Below are 24,436 nucleotides of genomic sequence, written 5' to 3' on the forward strand. Positions count from 1 at the left end.
CAAAATTCCCTCATGCTCCCCCTTCATAACCAACACTTCCCTACACCCCCAAACCCTGGCACCCTCTGTTCTGTTCTGTTCTCCTCCCTACAGTTTTGCTTTCTCAGATTGTCATATAAATGGAATCATACATTATGTAGCCTTTCGAGTCTGGCTTCTTTCACTTAGCAAAATGCATTTTAGGATTCACCTATGTTATTGCATGAATCAACAGGTAGTTCCCTTTACATCAGGGAGTAGTATTCCACAGTATGGATATATGACAACCTGTTTATCTATTCATCAGTTGAAATAGCTGGGTTGTTTCCAGTTTTTGGTGATTAATGCTGAATAATGCTGCTAAAAATATTCACGTGCAGGTTTTTGTGTGAACATAAGTTTTAATTTCTCTTGGATAGATACCTAGAAGTAGGATTGCTGAGTCATAGGGTAGATACATGTTTAATTTCATGAGAAACTGGCAAGCTGTCTTCCAAAGTGGCTACATCATTTTTCATTCCCACCAGCAGTGTATGAAAGTTCCAATTGTTCTGCCTTGCTAACACTTGGTACTGCCAGTTTTACAGTTTTGTTTTGCTGTGTTTTGACACTCGAATAGGTGTATAGTGGTAACTCATTGTGATTTTTCTTTTAGGTTTTTTTTAGAGCATTTTTAGGTTAACAGCAAAATTAAATGGAAAGTACAGAGATTTCCCATATACCCCTTGTCCCCCACAACGCACAACCTCCCTTATGATCGACATCCTGAATGAGATTGGTAATTTGTCAGAAACATCATTGTGGTTTTAATTTGCATCTGACTAATTTGCATTTCCTTTATTTGCTATTTGTATATCTTCTAGGTGAAGTGTCTATTCAGATCTTTTGCCCATTTTGTTATCGGATTGTTTATTTTCTCCTTGTTTTTAATTTTGAGGGTTTTAAAATTTTATTCTGGATACAATTTTTTGTCAGAAATGTGATTTGCAAATATTTTCTCCCAGTCTATGACTTGTCTTTTCATTTTCTTTCACAGAACAAAAGCTTTCAATTTTAATAAAGTCCAATGTATCCATTTTTTCATTTATGGATTGTACTTTGGGGATGATAAGATTTCTAACCACATTTCTTTGTATAGAGTAACATTTCTCCTAACTAGCAGCCTCCATCACAAAGCTGAGAACAAATAACCAAAAACTGCCACCAACATTGTTTAATGGATACAGAGTTTCAGTTTGGGAAGATGAAAAAAGTTCTGGAGATAGATGGTGGTGACGGTTACAAATAGATAAAAGGGCAAGTTTTGTTATATAATTTTACCATAACAAAAAGAAAAACTGCCACTGAGCAACAATAATGTCAGGGAAGTCTATGTTGAAAAGCTCACACACACTGTTTGTCCAGAACACTTCAGGCAGTAATGAAACCAAGGCAACGGAGCCAAAGCTTCACTTTGGATCCACGGATGATGAATGAGGGTCCACTCTGCCCATCATCCGGGAGCTCAGAGCCTTTCAGGTTCACGTAGGCCAAAGACTCTCCTCTTGGTCTCCCACCCCCAGGGTGGTATGGGGGCCAGATGGGAGGATCCCCTTACTGCTGCAGGAAAGGAAAGAGACACGAGGGATCCAATCCCATTCTGTCAGTTGTTAGAACATTTCCCTTATTTTCAGCCCTGGGTCTCCTCCTTGCCTTTCAGGATAAACCACTTACCTTCAAGTTCTGAGCCTCTCATAGGTAATAAAAGAATTCACTTCTCATTGATACCCTCTTCTGCAGGCAGCTTCCCCCTCTGCCTCTGCTTCCTATCTTCCAATGACGTGTTCATACCACTCCTCTGCTGATGTCTATCTCCTGTTCTCCTTGTCCTTCCAGGTTTAAGCCTTTTAAAATTTCTTTACTGTCATATTAATGGAGTGCGAGAAGGACAAGAGCTAAACATGTGTGGTCAGGTGGCCATGTTTAACCCCATATATATTACTTTTATAATGATTTTTTTTTCAAATGAAGATTTAAAAAACAGAAGATGATGCTAGTAGCGGGTGGAAATATGGGGTGAAGGGAAGTGGAATAAAAGGGAAAAAGAATTGAGTTATTGAGTTCCTATCATATGTCAAGCATTTTAAAACACTTTAGGGGCCGGCCGGGGGGCGCAGCAGTTAAGTTCGCTTCTCGGTGGCCCGGGACTCGCCGGTTCGGATCCCGGGTGTGGACATGGCACCACTTGGCAAGCCATGCTGTGGCAGGCGTCCCACATATAAAGTAGAGGAAGATGGGCATGGATGTTAGCTCAGGGCCAGTCTTCCTCAGCAAAAAGAGGAGGATTGGCAGCAGTTAGCTCAGAGCTAATCTTCCTCAAAAAAAAAAAGAAAAAAACCCCACTTTAATCCTAACAACCATATGAAACTGTCCCTTTAGCGAAGATGAAATTCAAGTTCAGAGAGGTTCTTCACCCAATGCCAAGAAGCTAATGAATGGTAGAGTCTGATTCTAACTCACACCTCTTAGACTCCAAAAAATATGCTCTTTCCCCGTCTTTGTGTCATCTGGAAAGAACAGTTCAGGCAAAAGATGAGAGACTGAATTAAGATAACAGCTATTAAAGTTGGAATAGGTGGTGGGTTCAAGAAATTCTTTGGACGCACTATAGCAGCAGTGTGGCAGTGTTCTCCAGCATAAAAAGAACACTGGCGATCAGTTTTGTATAGGTCTATGCAAATATTAATATTTGTACACATGGCACTTTGGTGACAGACACAATTCAACCTGAACGTCCATCCTCACTCGTCCTGAGAAGATATACAAACAGTACCCTCTCCTCCCCCAATCGGAAATAAATACATTAAACTTTCCAATTCTCCCACTTCCTTACTGTTTCCTAGGTGGTTCTTTTCTTCTGCCTCTTCTGGGAGCTATTCCTTCCATCCTTGCCCCCAAAGTGGTACAGAATCCCCCCCGGTTCCCTGCCTAGCATAAACAAACACACTCCAGCAATTGTCTGCTCCCCAAGTTATAACTGCAACTAGTTGTCCTGCCCTGACCAAAATAAGTGGTGACTAAAGGTGGCCTTAAGACCGCATTATCAAAAAAAGAAATATTCACTGAGTGCCTAGCATATTTCTCTGCATACATACAATAGGTCCTCAGTAAATACTTATTGAGTGAATACCTCCAATTTAAAAATGGGTTCCTTGAACAGTTGTTTCTCAGTCAATTTTGAAGATTAAGCATGTTTTCTCATAGAAAGAACATTATACATGATGGCTAGGTTCACAGACTGGTCTTCAGAAGTTTATTTAGACAAAAATGCAGCCAGACTATATATTAATAATACTTTAACACCACTTCTTATGGGGAAATGCATAGTGAATTCCAATTAGGAAATCAAGAATGCCAAGGGGGGCCGGTCCCCTGGCCGAGTGGTTAAGTCCGCGCACTCCGCTTCAGCGGCCAGGGGTTTCACTTGTTCGGATCCTGGGCGCAGACATGGCACCGCTCATCAGGCCACGCGGGGGCAGCGTCCCATATAGCACAACTAGAAGGACCCACAACTAAAAATACACAACTATGTACCGGGGGGCTTTGGGGAGAAAAAGGAAATATAAAATCTTTATAATTACAAAAAAGAAAAAAAGAATGCCAAGGGACACATACCTCCTATTCACATTCTCAGCTCTGGAAAAGACTTCTCTGCTCAATACAGGCAGTGGTAGGGGTAAGCGCTGTCTCTCCTCAACTCAAGGACAGGCAGCAGTAATGGGTGGAGCCTATGTCAGGTCTTTCATATATTATTGGTGGTGGTTATAATTAAATCAGGTACTGGTATTCTGCTTAGCAAAGCAATAAAGTACTGAATGACATACTTGACTTGTATTTTACAAGGTCTTTTATACAAAATCATCAATATAAAAATAGTTTTGAGTGAATGAATTCTGACGCACTGCTGATGGGAGTGTAAATTAAAACAAACCCCACAGGGTTTCTAAAACAATTTGCAATATTTATCAAAAGCCTTAAAATATGCATGCCCTTTAACCCAGAAATTCCACTTCTAAGAACATATCCAAAGAAGGGAAAGTACACACAACTGTTCTAAGATGTATAACTAAGGATGCTTATCACAACATTGTTTATATGATTGAAAACCTGGAACCAACCTAAATATCAATATGGAATTGGTCAAATAAATTACCATGTATCTATTAAAAACACATGGTTTATACTTAAACACCAAAAAATGTCCATGACAAGTTAAGTGAAGAGAGGCTACAAAGCCTAACTGTAGACTATAGTCCTAATTTTGTAAAAATATTTTATATATTATGAGAATGTTTGTGTAAGAGAAAAATAGTTTTGGAAGAATTTATACTATAACCTTAACAGCAGCTAATCCCCAGAGGGTGGAATTAAGGGTAATTTTTACTTTCTTCATTCAGTGAGCAAATATTTATTAAAGTCCTACTATGTTCCAGGTACTATTCTAGGTGCTGGTGATACAGCATTGAAGAATGTAGACACAATCCGTGTTCTCATGGGGCTTATATTCTCATGAGGGAAATGGACAATAAGCAAAGAAATACATAAAATCAAGTTGTGATAAATATTATAAAGAAAAAACAAAGCCCAGGAAGGAGATATCTAAATATCGCCTGGATTTTGTTTTCACATTGACCATTTACTAATTTTCTGGTAAGAAAGAAAAGTATTTTTATTTCAGAAAAGTAAATGTATTTCAAGGATACTTTTGGAGGACTCACGCATTAGATAAGAGACTGAAGTACGTCACTTTTAAGATCTCTGAATGACTAAAACTTAAAGAGTAGACTTCAGTTATCTGAAAATTCACTTCTGTAAAATACCTCACTCCTCAATGATGCTCAATAAAAGGTACTATAGATCACAAAAGACCATGGACCACACTGGAGGCTCAGTTTCATGGAATTCCCAGGGACTCACCTAAAACTTCTCTACTCAATATAGAAGAATGTATTAAACCCCAAAAAGTTTAGTTTCAATTCCAAAACTGTAGATCTGTAACTCTAGAAACATTTGTTGAGATCACTTTATGGTGATGAGAAGAAAAAAAAAAAAGCCCTATTACTTTCCACAAATGTATACAGTGAGCCAAGTGTTTCCTTGGTTCTCTGGGACCGTGAAGTTTTGAGACAAAAGAGTCTGGAAATAAAGGCAGAAGTGGATCTAGAGTTGAAATGACAGAGACAATTTATGAGCAGAATATTCTGGAAGTCCAAAGGAATCAATTTCTAAATGCAGCCTCCATTGATAAGTGATAGTAACGAAAATATGCATGATGTGTTTGAAAGCCTGGATATTATAGACCCTCCCATCAGGAGGACAAAGGCATGGGTATTGATGAGGGTTTTTTGCTGAGATCTCTCTTCTCTGGACTAGTCTCCCTCTTAACTGACAAACTGCATTCAGAAAACTGTGCACCAGAGTTAGAGGTATAGCTAATGACTCCAGAGGACAAGTGCCTCCCACAGAGATGAAGACTATAACTCTGGCTTCATTAACACTATTTAATCAGCCAAACCAAAAGGGTACCTGATAGATCTATACCACCAACTGCATACACACTAGCATTTGACTCATGTTGGAGGATATTGTAATACTCAGTATATCTTGGTCACCCATCTTGCTGATTATGCAAAGGTATCTCCCCTATCAGGTAAGAATATAATCAACCTTGCCAGTACTTAAAAAATATAGTTAACATATTGGTAGAAAAACTATTTTGTCTTAATTTTTATAGTTGAAATATTCATGTGGTAACACTAAAACCTAAAAAATAACTTAAGGGGCTGGCCCCGTGGCCAAGTGGTTAAGTTCGCGCACTCCGCTGCGGTGGCCCAGGGTTTTGCTGGTTCAGACCCTGGGCACGGACATGGCACCGCTCATCAGGCCACGTTGAGGCAGCGCCCCACATGCCACAACTAGAAGGACCTGCAACTAGGATATACAACTATGTACCGAGGGGGATTTGGGGAGATAAAGCAGAAAAAAAAAAAAAAAGATTGGCAACAGTTGTTAGCTCAGGTGCCAATCTTTAAAAAAAACTTAATTAAAAAATAAAACAAAAAACAAAAAATAACTTAATATACGTATCTATTTTTCAGAATACTTTGACTTTTCCCAATGTCTGTATTTTTCACAAGTTTTCTCTATTTATCAAACCAAGGTCCAAAGAACAATTTTCAGCGTGAAGCAAGCAAACACTCCATAAATACAGTCCCGATCTGCATCCCCACCCACACCCTACCCCTCAATTCCTTTAACGTCCTGTTTTATAGACTTTGGTTAATAAAGGTGAAAATCTGATAAAATTCTCTCTCGTTCAAAGTTCAATCACTATCAGGACAGATAAGTATGAAAAATTATGTATCGAAAATGTGTGGGAGCTCAGGTTTTTAAAAGGAAGTAGCAATTCAGAATTGTCAAGGACAACTGTTTAGCCAGGTATTTTTATACAGATGAATGAGAATGAATTCAGAGAAGGCCTACATCATTCCTCACCCTTAAGAGTTTTTAATTGGCAAGTTTCAAATGCTTTGTTATCACAAGCAAGCAGAACCCTAATTCTGATGGCTACATCAAATCCACTGAAATGCTGGGAAAAAAATTAATTTAAATTCAATGACATTTTTTGAACAGAAATCAAGACAAACAGCCATCAACAACAATATTTGCTATTTTTTTAATTTAAAGTGCAAATTCATTACGGTTTGCAGGAAGATTTTTTTTTTTCAGAACTCATCCCTCAGTTTGTGGTTCTGTGCTTTCTCAGACAACACTAGGAGGAACTTTGTCATCTCACAAAACTAAGACTCTAAAATAGGCTGAAATCTTTAGAAAGCCAGTTCTGGTAGAATAAAAAAAGTGCTTTACCTACAAGCGAGCTATTTTGTCCCCATGTTAGACATGCAATTTTCACAAAGTTGAGCTTGTCTTCAGTTAGTTTGCTTTAAATAAGGTTCATCTTTTTAATTCTGAAAAACTTGTCAGGAGTCAAGCCATAACTAAATTCTGAATTTTGGTTTAGTATATTCTGTCTTTGAAGTAAATTATTAAAGCACCTCTCCTCTTGCTTTATCTGCCTTTTTGTTCCTACTTTCAACGAAGGGTTCATGTGCACGAACACGCGCACACACACACACACACAAATAAGTAAGACCTAGACTGAACTTACTAACATTTTCCAGCTAAAAACTAATTCTGACAACACCTCCTTTTGAAAAAGGTATGGCTACAAACGTAGGAAATTAAAGTTGCAGACAGCACAGAGACAGATAAACAGAGCAAATTAGGAAAAGTATAAGTATCTATGTTCAACGATGATAATGCCAGACTTTGGTGTGAAACAAATTATATCTGGCCAGATACTTACAAATAAGTCTCCTCAACATGCACACACAATAGTGAGTTTGATGAAAATGGATGAATTAATCCAAAAGGCTTCATAAGACAAGTTCCTAAAGAATGGGTAAAGCCTGGGCAATATAAAAGGATACACGGAGAACTAAAATGGCAGTTGAATAGAGATAGAACAAATTGTGTTTTATAACACACTTTTCATTCAACACGATAATGAACATTTTTCTATGTCAGTAAATATTAATATATAAAAACACCTAACACTTCTTTATTATTTTAATCTTCACAACCCAGTGGGATAGGTACTATTATTTTCATTTTACAGATGATGAAATTGAGACACAAAGAGAGTAAGGAAATTTCCCAAGATCACACAGCTAGTAAGTGACATAACTGAAATTCAAACCCAATAAATCCAGTCCAGAGTCTTTGCTTTTAATCACTAATATATATGCTGTAATTTTAAAAAGCAGAATAGAAGTCCATTATATGAATGCACCATAATTTAACTAATCTACTATTGTTAGGTGAACTGGGTCTTGAAGGTTGAGTAGGAATTCTCCAGAAGAACGGAAAGAATTCCAGACAAAAGGGCCGTGAACAAAGTTACAGAGGTGTCAAACAGAATAGCACATTTGAAGGAGTACTTTGATATGCCTGGGGATGTGGTGTGAGTGGGAAAGACAAGGAGGTTGGAAAGGTAAGCAAGGCTTTATTATGAAGGATTAATTTGAAAGGGGCAAGACTAGAGTCAGGAAGACCAGTAAAAAGCCTGTTGTCCAACAATGGAATATTATTCAACCATAAAAACGAACGAAATTCTCACATATATTATATCATGGATGAAGACATTATGCTAAATGAAATAAGCCAGATACAATAAGAGAAATAGTCTATGATCCACTTACAAAAGGGCAATTAGAAGAGGTAAATTCATAGAGACAGAAAATAGAATAGAGGTTCCTGGGGGTGGGAGAAGGGGGAATGAGAAGCTCTTGTTTAATGGGTACAGAGTTTCTGCGTGGGATGATGAAAAAGTTCTGGAAATAGTGCTGATAGTTATGCAACACTGTAAATGTACTTAATGCCATTGAATTGTACACTTAAAATGATTAAACTGGTAAATATTAGATTATATATATTTTACAACAATAAAAAAAAAAGGCTATTGCCCAGAGGGAAATGATTAGGAACCAAATGGAGCTGGAAAGGAGGGGGAAAACTTGAGAAATATCAAGAACCAGGCAACGGACTTGGTGTTTGAATGTGGGATGAGGAAAAAAATAACTCTTGGGCTTCTGGGTAGAGAGGAGTGGCACTGTGGGACACCTTTTATAGAAGGAAACAAAGGCCCAGAAACACAAAGTAATTTGTCCAAAGTCACAGTTTGTTAATAGCAGAATGGAACTTAAACACTGGACTCCTGTCACAAACTCGGTACTCTTTCCACTACAACACAAAACATCAAGAAAGACTATTATCTTACCTTTGTATACCTCTCTATAATTTACAAAGTGCTTTTACATACATTATTTCATTCGATACTCATAACAATCTATGATTTAGACAGAGCAGGTATTATCATCATTTTACCGATGAGCACACTTAAATAGAATAAGAAAATTGATGCAACTCCTTAAAAATCTCAAAGACCTAAATTTCATCTGTTGGATTACCGGAGAACCTTAAGATGGGAAGTGAGATCCAAGTGATTAACTTGGGACTACCATGACTGATGTAACAGGTACTGAGGGGAGAAAGAGGCTATAAACAGACGTGGTTTGGGTAGGTTTCAGGGCCACCATTTTGCATAACTCTATGTCATAATTTTTACAGACTAACAATATGACTACTGACACCTGCAGTTGTGTAAGACAACAAACAGCCCTGGATAAAATAAAATAGGAGTCTCCAACTTGCAGATCAGGATATACTGGTAGATCTAGAAACCTCGTTTCATGGAGCCCTAAACTGGTTCCCAATAACGTCTTCTCCTCTCCGCCGCATCCCATTTCTGCCCCACGTCCCAACTGATATTACCAGAGTGAAGGAGAGAACAGCACAACCAGCAACTACTTCTCAGGGACTGCAATGTCTGTATCTGCCCTGATCTCAAGACTCAGATTAAAAGAACCTCCTCCACATAATAAGGCTGGAGATCACCATGATAAAGGAGTGGGAGGAGACAAACACGGTCTTGTGTGGTCATTTCTACTTGTCTGGTGGAAAAAAATTCTAGAAAGTGCCAGGATAATACTGTTAAACCTTCTTAGAACATGATCATACTTACATTAAATCAAAAGATAACGAGAGAAAAGGCAGGTCACAACAGGCATTCATTTGGCAATCCACGAATGCCTTAAGTTGAGAGAACACTAACACATATTACAACAAAACTTACTAAGAGAGCTTCTGACCAAGTTGTGTTTAGGTATAAGACAAAACCAGGATACAAATGGTCTAGCTAGATGCTTCAAATACAGAAGATAATCTAAAACTGACCAGATGCTTCAAATGTAGAACAGAATCTAAAACGACCACTGGTAGTCCTCAAAAGGCCAAGTCAAATAACTGCTATAAAGTTTCTCTTCCTCATATTTGGAAAAAGGAAACACACTATTACAGAAACACAACAGAAAACAAAGGGTGGGGAAGTGTATACTGTTTTGCTTGAAGAATTTCTGATGGCATTCTACCAACCATGACAGAACGTCTTTCTTTCATTCCTTGCCTAACCTCCTTCTACTTCCCCCGGCTTCTCCTGGTCTTCCCATTGGCACTTCGCGTGCACAGTGCTCTCCAGTATTACTTAGTGCTACTAGGGTTACTGACCCAGGCTGCTCTGGGTAAGTATTTTATTGCTACGTAGTTGTGTCACTAAGAAAACTTAATACAAAATTCTAAACTCAAGAAACAACTTAGAGTGAAGATGGGAACGAATCAAAGAAGTATGACGCCAAAGCCCGTGCGCTAACCCTCTGCAAAACAGTGTACCCCAAAGGATTTACCACAGATTAAATAGCTGTTCAAAGCATTCAACAGATGGCTGTATTGGCAAGCTCACCTTAATAAACAAGAAAAATCATAAATAAGCAATCTCAAACTACACCTAACTGAATTAGAAAAAGAAGAACAAACAAAGCCCCAAGTCAGCAGAAGGAGACAAATAATAAAAATCAGAGCAGAAATAAATACTATTGAAACAAAAAAGGCAGTAGAAAGGGTCAAGGAAACAAAGAGCTGGTTCTTTCAGAAGGTAAACAAAATCGACAAACCCATAACCAGACTTACAAAGAAAAAAAGAGAGAAAGCTCAGATAAATAAAATTAGAAATGAAAGAGGAGAAATAACAACTGATACCACAGAAACACAATGGATTATAAGAGAATACTACGAAAAGCTACATGCCAACAAAATGGACAATCTAGAAGAAATGGATAAATTCTTAGACTCTTACAACCTCCCAAACCTGAATCAAGAAGAAATAAAGAATTTGATAGACCAATCACAAGTAAAGAGATTGAAAGAGTAATCAAAAGCATCCCAAAAAATAAAAGCCCAGGACCAGATGGCTTCCCTGGGGAATTCTACCAAACTTTCAGAGAGGATTTAATACCTATCCTTCTCAAGCTATTCCAAAAAATTAGGGAAGACGAAACACTTCCTAACACATTCTACAAGGCAAAGATCACTCTGATACCAAAGCCTGACAAAGACAACACAAAAAAAGAAAACTACAGGCGAATATTGCTGATGAACATGGATGCAAAAATCCTCAACAAAATACTGACAACCAGTATATTGCTCCTGTAGTTTACTACGTTTATAGTACAGCAAAACTATAATTTATAATTTTATTAGATAGATTGCTAAAACTACTTTTACAGAAAATAGTTTTTTTTTTTTTTGAGGAAGATTAGCCCTGAGTTAACATCTGCTACCAATCCTCCTCTTTTTGCTGAGGAAGACTAGCCCTAAGCTAATATCCATGCCCATCTTGCTCTACTTTATATGTGGGATGCCTGCAACAGCATGGCTTGCCAAGCGGTGCCATGTCCACACCCAGATCCGAACCGGCAAACCCTGGGCCACCGAAGCAGACCGTGCGCACTTAACTGCTGCGCCACCAGGCTGGCCCCTACAGTAAATAATATATTAAAAGAATAATAGTAACTAAAATTTATTTCATATTTACTACCTGCCAGGCACTGCTCTTAGGGCTTTACGTGTATTAACTCATTGACAATCCTATGAGGTAGGTACTGTTATTGGCCGTATTTCAGAAATTTGAAGTAACTGAAGCACGAAAAGTAAGAAATCTGCCCAGGGTCATACAAGTAGTAAGCAGAGGAGCTGGGATTCCAACCTAGGCAGTCTGGCACCAGAACTTCCACTCAATCCTATGTTATTCTGCCTCCCCAAAACAGCACATCACAATACAACGGTAAAGTTCAGATGCCTTGAAGTTATCAAGACAATATCTAGTAGTAAAGAAAATGTAACCAGCAATGTTCCAATTTATGCTTGCTTATCAACTTTTACTCTACATTCTTTTAATACAGTTTAAATTCCAAACATGTTATAAATATCAAAGTCTGGCCAAGTTTAAAGATGTGCTTACAGTAAAGATAAAAAAACATACAAGGACCATTTCTTTTCTCACGCTGGGAAACTCTGAAAATACAAATAAAATAAGACTAACACAATTTTAAATATTAGGTCTTTCAGCAAATCTTTTTGTTGTTAGCACCATCGAGTTGATTCCAACTCCTAGCAACCCTATGTACAGAAGAGCAGAACCCTGCCAGGTCTTTTTGTGCCTTCCTCTCAACTTCTGGTGCTATATCAGACAATGCTCTGCTGCTATTCATACAGATTTCATGGCCAATTTTTTCAGACGTAGACAGCCAGGTCCTTCTTCCTAGTCTGTCATATTCTGAAAGTTCCACTGAAACCTGTCCACCATGGGTGGGCCTGCTATCTGAAATATCAGTGGCATAGCTTTCAGCATCACAACAACAGTCAGTCGCCACAATATGAGAATGGACAGACTGGTGGTTATGGTTCCCTTACCAGGAAACAAACTCAGGCCATGGCAGTGAGAGCACTGAATCTTAACCACTAGACCACCAGGGCTGGAACATATCTTTAAATAATGTAATTAGCTAAAAACAAAACTTTGGGTCCTTACTTTTAAATTTAGTTTGAAAGTACCAAGGAAATTTTGAGCCACATAATTTAATTTTTAACCACCAAATCAATTTGCTCATTCATACTTTCAAAGAAGATAAACAAGATCTTCTCTCTTTAGGACAAACAAGGAACTTAAATCCAATAGATCAAATTTTCTTCAAATGTCTACATACTTGGAAAAATACAGTTCCAGCGATGTCAGCATCCTGGCAGAGTGAACCCTCCCCTTAGATTCTCCCCACTAAGATACAACAAGAAGGACATTCATATACCAACAGAGGACATTCACACAACACAAAAGACATCTGAGAGACCCACAGAGCCATACAGCTGAAGGTGGAGGTGCTGGACCCCCAGGAGGAAGTGGAAGGAGGGAAGGGGATCTCCTTTCCCTCCTCCAACACAGCAACCCTAGGCTCTGGACCACATGGCTCTGAGAGGAGTGGAGGAGGGACGGCACTCCACAGGAACACCTTCGCTCTGCAAGTTCCTTCACAGCCTGAGGGAAAGCCCCACACAGAGGTGACTAAGCTATTGCAGGGGTGTCATCATCAAGCTAGCAGCCCAGGAGAGCAGATAGCAAGGTCAGAGTGAGAACGCCTCCAGGATTGCACAGGTGAAAGAAAGTGCCCCTCCCCCCACCAGGAACTCCAGCTCAGCCAGTTGCCCAGAGTACCCACACAGATAGAAAAGCAGAGGTCGTGAGCAAGTGAGCCGCAGATCACGGTGGGCTCAGAATAGACAGCTCTTGACCCACACCCACGGGCGGCAGGTGGAAGTTGCAACCAGACACTATCACCATGAGGAGGCACAAATCTACACCATCAAACAGCATGAGAAAATATATTAAATCTCCAAACCAGAAGGAAAATGACAATCATCCAGAAATCAATCCAGAAGGCACAGAAATCTATAACTTAAATGGTAGAGAATTCAAAATAGTTATCATAAAAACACTCAACGAGTTACAAGAAAATACAGATAGACAGTTCAATGAAATAAGGAACTCATTCACAAAAGACATTGAAACTATAAAGAAGAACCAATCAGAAATGTTGGAGATGAACAACATAATTGATGAGATAAACAAAAATCTAGACTCCCTGAATAACACAGCAGATATTATGGAGGAGTGAACCAGCAGTCTGGAGGACAGAAATATAGAAATGCTTCAGATGGAAGAAGAGAGAGAACTAAGACTAAAGAAATGAAGAAAGTCTCCAAGAAATATCCAATTCAACTAGGGAATTCAACATAAGGATTATAGGTATTCCAGAGGGAGAAGAGAAGGAGAATGGAGCAGAAAGCTTGTGCAAAGAAATAACAGCTGAGAACTTCCCAAACTCGGGGAAAGAGCTGGAAATACATGTGACAGAAGCCAATTTATCTCCAAACTATATGAATGTAAAAAATACCTTCTCCAAGGCATATAGTAATTAAGCTGGCAAAAGTCAATGACAAAGAAAAAATATTAAGGGCAGTAAGGCAGAAGAAAATAACTTACAAAGGAACTCCTATCAGGCTTTCAGCAGAAACCTCACAGGTTAGGAGAGAGTGGAACGATATATTCAAAATTCTGAAAGACAAAAATTTTCAGCCAAGAATACTCTAGCCAGTGAAAATACCCTTCAGATATGAAAGAGAAATAAAAACTATCACAGATAAACGAAAGCTGAGGGAGTTCATAACCACAAGACCCCCCACAAGAAATTCCAAGAAGGCCCTCATACCTGGAAAAAAGAAAGGGGTTACAAAGCCTTGAGCAAGGAGATAACGAGGTAGACAAAATCAGAAAATTGCAGCTGTCTATCAGAACAGGTTAGCAAACACTTAACTATACCATTAAAGATAAAGAGAAGGAAAACAACCAAAATAAATATAATCTCAGCATTTTAACCACAAACTTACAACACAAATGGAATATGTTGTGACAATAACTTAGAAGGTAAAGAGGAAAGGGATGGAATTGGCTTAGTCTAAGGAAATAAGTGGCTATCAGAAAATGCAGTATCTCATCTATGAGATATTTTATACACGCCTCATGGTAACCACTAAACAAATAATCAGAACAGAGACATAATGATAAACAAAGAGAAAACTAAGAAAATCATCAAAGAAAACTACCTAACTGAATTGGTGGTCCAACATACATGGGAGGAGAAACAAACGAAAAGCAGGACCACCAGAAAATGAGGGATACAACGGCAGTATTAAGCCCTCATATAGCAATAATCACTCTAAATGTAAATGGATTGAATTCTCCAATCAACAGATATAGAGTAGCAGGATGGATTAAAAAACGAGACCCAGGGGCTGGCCTGGTTGCCTAGCGGTTAAGATCAGTGTGCTCCGCTTTGGTGGCTTGGGTTCGGTTCCCAGGCGCGGACCTACACTTCTCATTGGCGGACACACTGTGGGGGTAACTCACATCCCAAAACGGAGAAAGATTGGCATGGATGGTCGCTCAGGGCAAATATTCCTCACCAGAAAAAAACACAAGACCCAACAATATGTTGCCTCCAGGAAACACATCAAGATCCAAAGACAAAGACAGGCTCAGAGTGAAGGGATGGAAGATGATACACCAAGCTAATGGCAAACAAAAGAAAGGAGGTATTGCCATACTTATATCAGACAAAGCATACTTCAAGATAAAACAGGTAATGAGAGACAAAGAGGGGCAGTATTAATGATAAAAGGGACACTCCACCAAGAAGACATAACACTTATAAATATATATGCACCCAACACAGGAGCAGTAAAGTACATAAAGCAACTACTAACAGACCTAAAAGGAGATATTAACAACAACACAATAATAGTGGGGAACACTATCATTAACACTCCAGTTACATCAATGGGTAGATCATCCAGACAGAAAGTCAACAAGGAAATTGAGGAATTAAATGAAAAACTAGACCAGATGGACTTTACAGATATATATAGAACACTCCATCCAAAAACAGCACAATGTACATTCTTCTCAAGTGCACATGGAACATTCTCCAGGATAGACCATACGCTGGGGAACAAGGCAAGCCTCAAGAAATTTAAGATTGAAATCATATCAAGTATCTTTTCTGACTATAATGCTATGAAACTAGAAATCAACTAAAAGAAAAAAACTGGGAAAGGGATAAAGATGTGGCAACTAAACAACATGCTACAGAATAATCAATGGATCATTGAAGAAATTAAAGGAGAGATCAAAAAATAGCTCCTGGAGACAAATTACAATGAAAATACAACATACCAACTCATATGGGAGCAAAAGCGGTCATAAGAGGGAAATTCATAGCAATACAGGCCCACCTTAACAAACAAGAAAAATCTCAAAAAGCAGACTTAAACTAAACCTAACAGAATTAGAGAAAGAAGAACAAACAAAGCTGAAAGTCAGCAGAAGGAGGGAATGATAAAAATTAGAGTAGAAATAAATGAAAGTGAAACAAAAAAGGACAGTAGAAAGGATCAATGAAAGAGGGAATGGGTTCTTTGAGAAAACAAACAAAACTGATAAACCCTTAGCCAGACTCACTGAGAAAAAAAGAGAGAATAACCAAATAAATAAAATTAGAAATGAAAAAGGAGAAATTACAATGGATACCAAAGAATTACAAGGGATTATAAGAGAATACTATGAAAAACTATATGCCAACAAATTGGACAGTCTAGAAGAAATGCATAAATTCTTAGACTCATGCAACCTCCCAAAACTGAATCAAGAAGAAATAGAGAATCTGAATAGAACAAGCACAAGAGATTGAAACAGTAATCAAAAACGTCCCAAAAAATAAAAGTCCAGGACCAGACGGCTTCTCTGGAGAATTCTACCAAACATTCAAAGAAGATTTAATACCTATCCTTCTCAAACTATTCCAAAAAGTAAGGAAGATGGAACACTTCCTAGCACATTCTATGAAGCCAACATCACCCTGATACCAAAGCCAGACAACAACAACACAAAGAAGAAAAATTACAGGCCAATATCGCTTATGAACATACATGAAAAATCCTCAACAAAATATTCGCAACCGAATACAGCAATATATTAAAAAGATCATACACCATGATCAAGTGGGTATTCCAGGGATGCAAAGATGGTTGAACATCCGCTAATCAATCAGTGTGATACACCACATTAACAAAATGAGGAATAAAAACCAGATGATCATCTCAATAGATGCAGAGAAAGCATTTGATCCAACATCCAGGGGCTGGCCCTGTGGCACAGTAGTTGAATTCCTGTGCTCGGCTATGGCAGCCTGGGCTTCACAAGTTCAGATCCTGGGTGCAGACTTATGCACTGTTCATTAAGCCACGCTGTGGCGGCCTCGAACTTACAAAATAGAGGAAGTTTGGCACACATGTTAGCTCAGGGATAATCTTCCTTACACACACAAAAGAAAGACCCAACATCCATTTATAATAAAAACTCTCAATAAAATGGATATAGAAGGAAAGTACTTCAAAATAATAGAGGCCATATATGACAAACCCACAGCCAACATTATACTCAATGGGGAAAAACTGAAAGGCATCCCTCTGAGAACAGGAACAAGACAAGGGTGCCCACTCTCACCACTCTTATTCAACATAGTATTGGAGGTTTTGGCCAGAGCAATTAGGCAAGAAAAAGAAATTAAAAGGAATCACCCACAATCAAAATATACAACTATGTACCAGGGGGCTTTGGGGAGAAAAAGGAAAAATTTTAAAAAATAATAAAATAAAAGGAACCTAAATAGGCAATGAAGAAGTAAAACTCTCGCTGTTTGCAGACAACGTGATCCTATATATAGAAATCCCTAAAGAATCCATCAGAAAACTATTAGAAATAATCAACAACTACAGCAAAGCTGCAGGGTACAAAATCAACCTACAAAAATCAGTTGCATTTCTAGACTCTAATAATGAACTAACAGAAAGAGAACTCAAGAACACAATCCCATTTACAATCACAAAAAAAAGAATAAAATGTCTAAGAATAAATTTAACCAAGGAGGTAAAAGACCTATACAATGAAAACTATATTACTGAAAGAAATAGATGATGAAATAAAGAAATGGAAAGATATTCCATGCACATGAATTGGAAGAATAAGCAGTTAAAATGTCCATACTACCTAAAGCAATCTACAGATTCAATGCAATCCCAATCAGAATCCCAATGACATTCTTCATGGAAATAGAACTAAGAATCCTAAAATTCATATGGGGCAAAAAAAGACCCCGAATTGCTAAAGCAACACTGAGAAAAAAGAAAAAAGCTGGAGGCATCACAATCCCTGACTTCAAAATATACTACACAGCTATAGTAATCAAAACAGCATGGTACTGGTACAAAAACAGGTACACACATCAATGGAACAGAATTGACAGCCCAGAAATAAAACCACACATCTACAGACAGCTAATTTTCAACAAACGAGCTAAGAACATACAATGGAGAAAGGAAAGTCTCTTCAATACATGATGTTGGGAAAACAGAACAGCCACATGCAAAAAAATGAAAGTAGACCATTATCTTTCGCCATACACAAAAATTAACTCAAAACGGATCAAAGACTAGAAGGTAAGACCTGAAAGCATAACACTCCTAGAAGAAAATATAGGCAGTACACTCTTTGACATCGGTCTTAGAAGGATCTTTTCGAATACCATGTCTACTTGGACAAAGTAAACAAAAGAAAAATAAACAAATGGGATTTCATCAGACTAAGGAGCTTCTGCAAGGTTAAGGAAACCAGGAACAAAACAAAAAGACAATCTACCAACTGGGGGAAAATATTGGCAAATCATATATCCAACAAGGTGTTAATCTCCATAACATATAAAGAACTTACACAACTGAACGACAAAAAAACAAACAACTTGATCAAGAAATGGGCAGAGGATATGAACATTTTTCCAAAGATACACAGATGGCCAATAGGCACATGAAAAGACGTTCAATATCACTAATCATCAGGGAAATGCAAATTAAAACTACACTAAGATATCACCTTACATCTGTTAGAATGGCTATAATCACCAAGACAAAAAAGAACAAATGTTGGAGAGGATGTGGAGAAAAGGGAACCCTCATACACTGCTGGTGGGAATGCAAACTGGTGCAGCCACTATGGAAAACAGCATGGAGATTCCTCAAAAAATTAAAAATAGAAATACCATATGATCCAGCTATCCCACTACTGGGTATTTATCCAAAAAACTGGAAATCAACAATTCAAAGAGACTTACGCACCCCTATGTTCATTGCAGCATTATTCACAATAGCCAAGACATGGAAGCAACCTAAGTACATATCGACTGATGATTGGATACAGAAGATCTAGTGTATATATACAATGGAATACTACTCAGTCATAAAAAAGACAAAATCATCCCATTTGCAACAACATGGATGGACCGTGAGGGTATTATGTTAAGCGAAATAAGCCAGACAGAGAAAGCCAAACGTCATATGATTTCACTCATTTGGAAGATAAACAAACACACAGACAAAGAGAACAGTTTAGTGGTTATCAGAGGGGAAGTGGGTTGTGGGGTGGGCACAAGGGGTGAAACGGCACATTTATATGGTGACTGGAAATAATAATGTACAACTGAAATTTCACAATGTATTAAATTATTATGACCTCAAGAAAAAAAATATTGTTCCTTTATTTTAGGCAAATGCATAGGTTCTGAAGCCAGACTGACTGGCTTTAAATCTCAGTTTAGCTACTTGCTAGGTCTGGGGATAAAATTTGGCCCTATGAAAGAATATGTCAGCTCTTACCAAAGTACAAACAATAGACAAAGCACGAGATTTATTTTTCACACCAGACAGTTCTGGTCTCCTTCACTTATGTGCACAAAAAAAAAAGTAAAAGATTGAAAATCCCATGACTTACCACTTCCCCTAAAGTTAAGAAACAGGAATTTGTGGGTTATTTTTATAAACACTGTAGACAAACCCTTAGGCAATCCTAATCATACCCTGACACTCAAGGTCAAATAATATATTGTACTAAATAAATTATTCCTTTCTCCATCATCATATAATGAATTTAAGGCTTTAAAGCTATCTGAAGACTACAAGGGTTTTTAAGACTAAAATTCTGTCATGACCTAGCTAGAAAGAGATGAGCAAGACAAAACACTTTGCTTTAGATGGACTATACTTGAAGACATATGACACCAATCTGATTGCTAATACATATAAATGCACTTACAGTTGTGATTAGAAATTAATACCAAGATATTGTGGCCATAAATCTGAACTAAAAAGTGATATTTGGAATTAACAGTGAAATGGTATAGTAAAATATGAGAAGGCATTTATTGGCCAAAATGAAACTGTTGTATACAAGTAATTCAAACTAATATTAATATTTTAATATTATTATATTTAATAATTAATATAATATACTTCACATTATTACTTTAATACTATTAATGATTAATTTAATAATTCAATTAGAATTCTTAGAGCAAATAATTTTATCATCACCAAAGAAACAAATAACTCCTTTTTTTCCTACCATTCTAAGTGCAAGGATCAAGAAAAGAGATTACCCTTGCAATTCTTTAACAACTAAGCTCTCTGGAAGCTTTTGCTGGCTCAAGGATCAACCTCATGCCACTAGAGGTCAGCTACAAATTTACCCTAAATAGTCCTAAGAATTTTCTTTAAGGGCTCTCCACTGTGGAATTCTTTCTCTCTCCTCTCATATCTCTGTCGACAGTTTTTCAAGTCTTAACAGAAGCCCCCTTAATGCTCTCCTCTCCTGAGAGGCAGGTAGTGTGGTTTGGGTGAACGCTCAAGAGAGCAGAAACCATTTTCTCCACAATTTCAAGAAATATACAGCACTCTGCAAACTCTCAGGTGGGAGTAGGGGAGGGAAGTAATTCCAGTATTATTCCCTCCCTATCTGCTTTGGGTGGAACATCAAATGCACAAGTAGGATCAGCAGCAATTAGAACAGCATAAAAGAAAACACCTCAATTTTTTGCAAAAAAATCAACTAAGGTAAATGACCAGGCTAAAACAATTTCCCTAAGACATGAAATAAGCCATTTATTTCAATTAGTAAACTGTTAAAATGCACTCCTGATTACAAGTCTGGAAAGCTGGACTACTACACTAGAGGACTATAAAGTAAAAATAGGTGAAAAAAATTTAAATCCTTGAGCTATAGCTGAATAATCGAAATGTGGACAGAAAACATGAGACAGTGCAACTAACCAGCTCAAAATGGGTATATTTTATCCTCATGGCCTTCAATGAAAGAAGTATCCATGAAAATTGATGTAATCTACCAATATCCCACACATTTGAGCCCACAAAGATGAGGAAATCATTCCAACTTTCTAATAGTGCTGGAGAAACTAGGAACATATTTATAAAACCAGAAACATCTTGCCCTTTCATTTTAATGAAATATATTCTAAAGGTGTGATACTTTTCCTGCCATAGTAGCTCAGCAAGTAAGTAGGCAAGTTATATCACATGAAATCAAGCTGAAGACTGAGATTTAAAGTGAAAAACATGATTGCTGGGATGGCAGATTGAACTGAAATAGGTCTGACTGTTGCCTGTCTCCCTCGCTGGCCTCCTCTCCACCCCCATCTTGCTTTAAGTCCGAAGAAAGATCACTATTTAAAAACAAAACTCTGTAATACTTTAAATGTTGTCCTGCCCTTTAACAAAGATGAGTAGAGGGAATTTTGAGACAAAACTCCCAAATATTATTCTCATCTATGCCAGTGCCTGTATCACCTCAGACAAATCTCTCCTTACACTTTACTTTCCCAACTGGTAAATGAAGATTATTTTCACTCGTTGGGATGTCAAAAGTCTTGATTAAAGTTTTCCAAGTATTTTTAAACATACGGACAAAAGTAGTTATAATGAGGGACAGCCCTGTGGCCTAGTGGTTAAGTTCGGCATGCCCCAATTCAGTGGTCCAGGTTGGGCTCCTGGGTGCTGACCTACACCACTTGTAGGCAGCCATGCTGAGGCAGCGTCCCACATACAAAATAGAGGAAGACTGGCAGAGATGTTAGCTCAGGGTGAATATTCCTCAAGCAAAAAGAGGAAGAATGGCAACGGATGTTAGCTCAGGGCAAACCTTCCTCAGCAAAAAATAAAAAGTAGTTATAATGAGAAGGATTTTATAAAAAGGAATGAATTGCCTTAGAGCCCTCACAGAAGTAAGACTGTAGTGCATTAGTTTGGGTTATATTTGCTCATCCTTTCCCTGTTTTCAAACAAATTTTACTGCTTCTACACGTGTTTTTTAACAACCTTCTGCATTAGAGACTAGAGATGTTAACCCATCCTTTGGACAGATTAGTATTGAATCTAACCCTACCCAGAGGCCAAGAATCAAGCTCTTCCAAGACTACGATTGGAAAAGAACAGTTTCTATGAGATTAAGAAGATCAGTAGAGAAATCAGTTTGGAGGAGAAAAGGAAATGCAGAAATTCCTTGGGGAAAACCTGGAAGAGCTTCTAGCTTTAGACAATGTTGTTATTCATTCCCAGCAATTTAAAAAATGATTCCAAATTATATTTAACCCACAACACTCAATCAGAACTAAAGTAGAGCAAACTTTACTTTTTTCTCCTTTAAGAGCTTACATTCAGAATTAAATCTCATACATTAGCACTGTTTTTGTCATTTCGTGTATTTTTTCTATATAGAAACATTTTTTTTACTGGCTGGAGGGTAGTTTGATATAGTTCTAAGCTTACCAGCTCTGTATTCTACATTTTTTCCTTTTAACCAGTGACATTTCGAAGATGCGGCTGTGTTAGAAATAGGGATGTTGACATACAGTGTGTTGCTAGATGCCCGGCATCTTTCCAGCCCCCCAAGCCTTTCCTCACATTATTTCTTCTATCTAGGCTGCCGTCCCCATCTCCATTCCTGCAAAGCTAAATCCCACCATTTTTCAAGGCTCAGGTCAAATGCCCCCTTCCCTGCACTCACACAATACTTTGTTTCTAATGTACAATGTCACTGAGATTAAAAGGCTGTACCTATCTTTCCTACTACATCGTGAGCCTCTCCAGTACAAGAAAACCCTCTCATGTCATGACAGTGGACACAAGAAAGTTCAAAAGTTAAAATATAAAATCTCAGCTCAAAATACCCTTTAAAATGGATGAGATAAGCAGCCTAGTTATTGAATCAGTGGGGCTGCTAGAACCCATTGTCTTCCTAACTGAACTCCATTAACTTGATTGCACACTCTTTTGAGGCAAGGGACTCGGTCCTATTTTTTGTGTAATGCCCCCTATCCCCCGAAACACACACGTCAATATCACCTAATTCAACGTTCTGCACACATGAAGTCTCAATACAAAGCCATATTACCGTAGATGAAGAGGCTGTAATTAAAACAAAGATCGGATGCTGAAAAACATTGACCTGTGAAACGATAAAAGAGTTGTCAGTGCTTAGGGTAACCTCAAGGTCTATAACAAAAAGCGTCAAAGATAAAGATGCCACAGGGCGCGACAAGGATGGAGAGTAACTTTACTGGGAAGGGAACGGAATGAACAACATGAAATCGAAACGGGAGAGTTCTCTCAGTCTAGCTTATGCTCCCAGAGCGAGACAAAAAGCAAAATATCTAATTTTTTTACATTATTTCATTAATAGTGGTGATCAATCGATGTGACTTTTCATACCGGGCATAGATCTTCTCGTACTTTCAATTAATTAGGTAACATAGGCCATGGATGATCAGGACACTTCTCCAGGAGAGCACAAGAAAGTGACACGGCTCAGGACCTAATCTCCCTTCCTCTATCCCCTCCTAGGGGAGGTAAAACATGAGTGTGGTGAACACCTGAGTTGTGAAGAAGTGAGAGTATGGAAATTGCCCCAGATTAAAATGACCTTCTCGCCACGCCAGGTAGTACAAACTGACAGCACGGAACACCCCTCCCGTAGAAAGGGACGACGGGAAGCCTGTATCTGACTTACCTGGGTTTTCTGTCCTATGGGTAAACCTCTGGAGCTACGCAGCCCGTGGCAGCGACAAATCCACGCGCGCAGACTCCGATCTCACACGCCCGGACAAGTCACAGGAGCGGCAGTGGCTGTGGCCGTGGCGGCGGCAGCGGCAACTCCTCCCTCTGCTTCTTCGCTTCCTCCACCCCCGCCGCCGGGCGGCCGCCTGGGCCCCTCCTCCCTCCCTCCCCCCACTTCCGGGCGCTGCCCCGGCCGGAAGCGGCGCCGGCGAGGCCGAGAGAGGGACGCGTCACGTGAAGGGGCACGCCATGACTGGAGTCGCGCGTCCCCCGCCCCCTGCTGCCTGGCCGCCGCGCAGCCTCAGGCGGAAGTCTTCCCTTGTGGCGCTGCAGAGAACCCCCTTCCCCCTCGCCAACAGCAAAGCAAAACAAAACGACCCGCCCGAACCTGTGTCCTCTGTAGTTTCCCAGCCTCCAGCCAGGAAGTGCCATATAGCTCATCGCACATCATCTTCTACATAGTTCAGCTTTTCCCGGCATGAACTCAACGTGCTTCTGCTAGACTTGTGTAGCCTAACTCCAGATGTGAACGCCAGAACTATGAACTTGCCGTCATCTATTGAAAAATGATCTCAGAAAATGTTTTGAATTCATATTTTTTTAATTGATGCTTTTAAATACATAATCTTTATGTGTGAGTGTGTTGGAGTTGGGGCAGGGATCTCACTTCACACTACCTTCACATCGCCCTTCCAAGCGCTGAACCACTTGCCCATTCATTCATTCGTTCATTCATCCATCATCTTAAGAATCTGGAGGATTCCAAGGATGCAGAGAATATTAGAGTATATCACCATGAACTTAGATAGAAATGAGATGCATAAATTGTAGCAATACAATG

At 38.7% G+C, this 24,436-nt stretch overlaps 1 protein-coding gene across 1 annotated transcript in view; it reads right to left on the reverse strand.

Moving 5' to 3' along the window:
- The window catches only part of ATP7A (ATPase copper transporting alpha), a 132,073-nt gene extending 108,381 nt beyond the window's left edge, over positions 1 to 23,692 (reverse strand). The window contains exon 1 of the mRNA XM_046673056.1: positions 23,549 to 23,692. The gene's annotated coding sequence lies outside the window, so the exon portion shown is untranslated. The remainder of the gene's footprint in view (positions 1 to 23,548) is intronic.
- Between the last annotated feature and the right edge of the window lie 744 nt (positions 23,693 to 24,436).

The sequence above is a fragment of the Equus quagga genome, chromosome 10 (genome assembly GCF_021613505.1).
Source record: "Equus quagga isolate Etosha38 chromosome 10, UCLA_HA_Equagga_1.0, whole genome shotgun sequence".
NCBI classification, from domain to species: Eukaryota; Metazoa; Chordata; class Mammalia; order Perissodactyla; family Equidae; genus Equus; species Equus quagga.